Source organism: Tubulanus polymorphus, chromosome 4 (genome assembly GCF_964204645.1).
Source record: "Tubulanus polymorphus chromosome 4, tnTubPoly1.2, whole genome shotgun sequence".
Classification (NCBI taxonomy): domain Eukaryota; kingdom Metazoa; phylum Nemertea; class Palaeonemertea; order Tubulaniformes; family Tubulanidae; genus Tubulanus; species Tubulanus polymorphus.
Genome location: NC_134028.1, coordinates 16,549,224 through 16,555,223, shown reverse-complemented (window position 1 = coordinate 16,555,223; position 6,000 = coordinate 16,549,224).

The following is a 6,000-nucleotide window of genomic DNA, read 5'->3' as shown; positions in this document are numbered from 1 at the left end:
ATCTGCAAACTAAAATTCTTCTTTATCTTCTGTCATAATTATTATCTGTACATGTATTTTCATTTAACAATTTATGAAATTTTACTTCATATTCAATTAATAAGTTACAAAAATGATTGATAACATTTTCATTTCTATAATGATAATATTCACTTTCAATTAGTTCTGGATAATCAGATTTAATATATAGCCCAAAAGCTGCAGCACTTTGATGAATCTTTTTAATAGTATTTGTTATTAGAGGATCTGAATAATCAATTACATCATTTTGATTAGAATTTAATTTCTTTCTTTTATAATATATTTATTTTCTATCTTGATCAGTTAATTCTTTATTTAGTGATTCAAAATCACCATATATTACAAATAGTACTTTATTTTTGTAAAAATATTTCTTGAATTCTAATATTTTATCTTTTCCATTTGGTAAAATCATTTTACAATAATCATGATTATCACATAACCTTTTATGATTTAATAATGCACTTTCATTACTGAATTTATTTAACCATTTTCTACATAGATATATTTTATTTTCAAAATCATTTTCTGATTTGAAAAATGAATCATTTCTTTTAATCCACATAAAATGATTTGCATAATATAATATATCTATAACACCATTTGAATCATAATCTTTTGATAGATATAAAGGTTCTAATGTATAATGTGTTGTATTATTACCTTTTGTTTTTGGTTATTTGAATAAATCAAATACATTTATTTTTAGATTATTATCTCTTTCTATTTTTGGGATATTTTTAAATCTGACAGGATAATTATCTATCTTTTGATTATTTTCAAATGGTTTATAATGTTTTAATCTAAGACTATGTTGTTTATAATCTTCAACTGGGTGTAAGTAACTAATTATTGACCATAGAAAACATTTATCATCTTCATTTTGTACATTTATAACAGCATTAGTTTTAAATGGTAGTTTGATATAACTTGATCCATTTATATTATCATCTTTATAATATGATAAATTATTTTCATCAATTGGTTTCGATTTAGTTAATTTATTATATTTTGTATTGTATACATGTAAAGTCATAAATATTATTTCATCAACTATTAATCCAAATCCTTCAAAATATTTCTCTTCTATTTTACTTTTTACTTCACTATAACATTTATTTAATTTATCATCTATATGTTGTTTTGAAATAATATGTTGTGAATGGGAATTTATATTATATATTGGTTTATCTTCAGATTTTATAAATTTACTTTTAACTGATATACTAATTTTAGGGTATTCAACATCAGTAATTATTTTTATAATATTTTTCATATTTTCTAAATGTTTTTAATTTTCTTCTAACGTTTTACCTTTATAAAATTTAAACTCGATAGCTGCTGGACCAATATCACTTTTAAATGCTTCAGTTATCTCTATTTCTTTATTATTATCTAATGAATTAATATAATTTCTAACATCTTCCATGTATGGTCTTTTATTTTTTAATTTATTTTTCATTTTTTTAATTGTCTTATGTTTCTTATCATTATCTTTATCAAAATAATCTTCACCTAAAATATCATTATTAATATTTCTAATATGATTTTTAGATTTTAAATGTTGTTCATAATATCTTTTGTAACTGAATGATTGATTACATGTATCACATTTATATATTTCTTTTTCATTCTTCATTTCATCTAATTTAGTTTCTAATATATCATCTTTATATTCTAATTTCTATTTATTCTCTAAGTGAGATTTAGTTTTATTATGTCTTGCTTTTTTAGATTTATCTATATTGATTTTACATGTTGGACGGGAGTACTTCTTATCTGCTTCCATTTTAAAGGGTAACTGACTTTTTTTTAAATTTCAAAATATGATGTATTCTATAATATATAGATGATAAATTAAATAAATGTTATAGTGAAATAAAAAGTAAAATAGAAGAGAAATATTTTGAAGGATTTGGATTAATATTTGATGAAATAATATTTATGACTTTACATGTATACAATACAAAATATAATAAATTAACTAAATCGAAACCAATTGATGAAAATAATTTATCATATTATAAAGATGATAATATAAATGGATCAAGTTATATCAAACTACCATTTAAAACTAATGCTGTTATAAATGTACAAAATGAAGATGATAAATGTTTTCTATGGTCAATAATTAGTTACTTACACCCAGTTGAAGATTATAAACAACATAGTTTTAGATTAAAACATTATAAACCATTTGAAAATAATCATAAGATAGATAATTATCCTGTCAGATTTAAAAATATCCCAAAAATAGAAAGAGATAATAATCTAAAAATAAATGTATTTGATTTTTTCGCCATAAACCTACTGGATGTTGGGCCTGGGGCATTTTAGATGGTTGTAGATAAAAATCCCCTAGGTAAAATCCTCACTTGGCGATTTTTCAAGAACATTTGAAAGCACGATATTTATTCAAACATATTCATCCACAATACAACTGCAATATATTTGAACTGTGCATTAAACTCTTTTGTTGAAATAAATCTTTAAATTAATTCATAGAATAAATGAAATTAATGAACTTTTTATTCATACTATCTTTTAATTCGAACTAAATAACTCTTTTTGACTTGTGGTATATTTCACTGTGCTGTGCGATAAAATATTAGAAATAAAGAACTCTTAATTTGGAATATCTTAACTTCGAGCTTGTAATATATTTTAATTGGCGATGAAATCTTTTTAACTTGCGAGCTGCTTGCGAGCGATGTGAACTGTGCGATAACTTTAAGCATTATTTAAGTATTAATGAACTGTTAATTTGTCGTATTTCCTAATTTCATTTGTACAATAATAAGTATGCTTATGATATGGATTCGATTTACGTATCAATATTTTCATGTTGACGGGGGCCTGATGATGGCTAATAGCATTAGCCGAAACATTGCTCGTAGAACATTGGATATTTAGCTGAATTCATTGTGGGATTTGTCTCGTTATTCACCATACACGGATATTGTGTATTTTCTTCTCATTTTCATGTTGGTTTTGAACAACTTAAATTTTGCGATTCTAATACCTTATTAACTTTAGATGACAGTAATACCTTCAATTTACATGTAAAATATGATCACTGCTGAAAGTGTAATAAGGAATATATATTTACTCCAGTGACAATATTTTGATTCAAAGATTTAATTCAATCATCTAGTCTGAGTCTGTATGGTAAAACTTCTGGCTAACCAAGAGCTAACCGAATACCGGTATATAGAAGGTGGTCGCTTAAAAATTAGTTAATTTACGCAACAGGAATCTATCTTGATTTCAAGGGCACTTCAAATAATCGTTTCAATAGTGACCACTGTAAATTAGCCAGTAGTTTAAATGACCGAATTCAATCAACCGATTCGTACCCTGAGAATGAGAATTGTATCTAACCACAGTAGTTATTCCTCATCAAACGTTCGGTCATCATATTATACATCTATACATCATTACTATCATCTTCAGTTAATAGAAATGCAATAAAATCTAGAATCTATGAGTTGAGTTTTTTTGAACATAATAAATTGTGTTGATTTTATGTTAGTTAAATCAAATATTTGGAATATTTTACCGGGGGATTTTTACTTTGGGGATATAACCTAAATTATTTTAAATCATCGGTTTTCATTAAGAAAAAAAAGAACTATTAATCTTAACTACACTTATATACCTTTTGGAACATTAAGATTCTTTCATTGAATTTAATATGTTATTTGGTACAATAGTTCATCACAGTGCGTCATTCACGCTTAAATGTACAAAACTTCTTTACAGAGTTCAAAATATAAACCAACAATCTCATCTCAAGCATGTACTAGCGCTGACGCTATGGGATAAAACCAAGTCTCGATTCATTGCCTAAAATGTGGGTACATTCATTCAAATCAGGACTAAAATACGCTTATATCAATATCTTGCATGATATCATTTTACAGGGTGTCTCATAGGCCTGGTTTTACTTGTACATTGTCATCAATTAATTAAACATCCCAAGTAACTTCTTTATTTACTTATGGCTTAATCACTGGTATTCAATAGCTAGTCGGCTATAGAAAGACAAAGCCGATTAAATTCCATTAACCGTTCGTCCAGAGTCGAACACTCAGGCGTTAATTCGCAACGATTTTAAGGAAAGAAAATGATTGCATGAAATCTAGTTTTGGTATCAATCGGCGTCCAATCTCTTAAACCATCCTAAACACAGTAGTGTAGTAGTTTGTGTCTATTTGCTTTTGCTGATGTCATTTAACATAACAATGGAAATGTATTCGTTTATTTGGAAATTATATGAAGATATGGAGTAATCATGTGACAAATCAAATTATTACTGCAAGGCAAAACATAGCGCACTTCAGATATATGATATGGCCTTAAAGACTTTTCATATATTAACAGTCCATTTTAACGTCTATTGATATGAATAGTCCAGTTTTGATATGACTGTCGCAACAGTTGGAATAAAACCTATGAAATCTAGGAGCATTTATCTCATGAAATTTAGATTTGAGATAATTGTATTGTATTGTATGAGGATTAAACATTTCAATGGCTGGTGATTATTTGTGATTAAGTAATCAGTGAGATGGACTGTTGATGTAGCCCTGATTGAGGCACTCGGGTCAAATAATATTTTTAGATAAAACAGTGCATTTGTTAAAGCAGAACACATGATTTTAAACTAAATACAAGTAGCTAAACCGTTAATTTTCATTCCTAACTTTTCATCACTCCCGATTATAAGAAATAATTCAACAGTTTGATTAACGGATAGTTGCAGTTAACAACATTTCTATCTGATAGAGAAGGTATACAGGTATACAGAGGAACAAGAAAAGAACATCCAACTAGACACTGAAAAATCTTTCTTCGGGTTTTTTACCAGGGGCCTTTACCTTGGGGTATATTTAACTAGGGGATTTTTACTGAAAGGGACCTTTACGGGGCGAGTTTTTACCCGATCACATCGATTATTGAATGACATGTTCGTTAAAATCATGACAAAAACTGGCATCACTGGTACAATTTGCTAATTTTCGCTATTCGGGTGGTTCTGTAGATTATTGGCTATACCGTTGGTAACTGAGTAGCTATTTGTATCACTGATCGGACTGTGAAAATATAGCTTTGACAACACCACAACGGGAAATGAATCAAATGCAATATTTTACTCGAAAACGAGCTAAACCATGGAATCAGTAACGTTTTTTTACAGTCCATGGCTGAAATGACGCTATAGAAAAAATCATTAAGAAATACTGCCTACTACTGAAAATATAGGAATGAATTCCGAACAGAATCAAATCAGGTTGTTCTTATTGGTATTGTGTATACATTTCATTTAGTAGATATTTCAAGTAATTCGTGTAATTAGGAAAAACTCGATCCAATAATGGGTTTTTCTTTCGGTTTTAAGTAATTTACAACTTACCAAATATGGACTACATGGTTTGACATTAAAACCAGTGAGCATTATGGTATAAAGTTCTACCAAAATTGATTACGATCGGCATTTCGTAGAATCTCCCTGAAGGTCACAATTTTAGTAAATTGACCTTGGGAGGTTTAAACCTCCCGAATCCAATTAGCAAAATATCGGTCCTCTACGTCGGCGACAATAAAAGTACCTTGCGCGGAACTTTCTATTGTGCGCCTGCCGCGTTTTGGGCACGAGTAGCTTACGTAATCTTAATTGAAAGTTGAGATCACAGGCAGATATTGAGGTCTATGGCCCAGACATAACATCATAAATTGGTCAGGAAATAAAGTGTTTTGTGGTATAGATGACACGTTTGTACGATTGTACACTGTAAATCTATCATTTTTCAGGACATAAGGACCAAAAATCGGCAATATTTTTGATACAAACTGAGAAAGTATCAAAACATTTGAGAACGCGTTCCATTTCAATAATGAGAGGTTATAGCCTGGATTTATGATTGCGCTTTTAATCTAAGAATTTACCAAAAATAAATGCAGACCTATGCTTGGAAG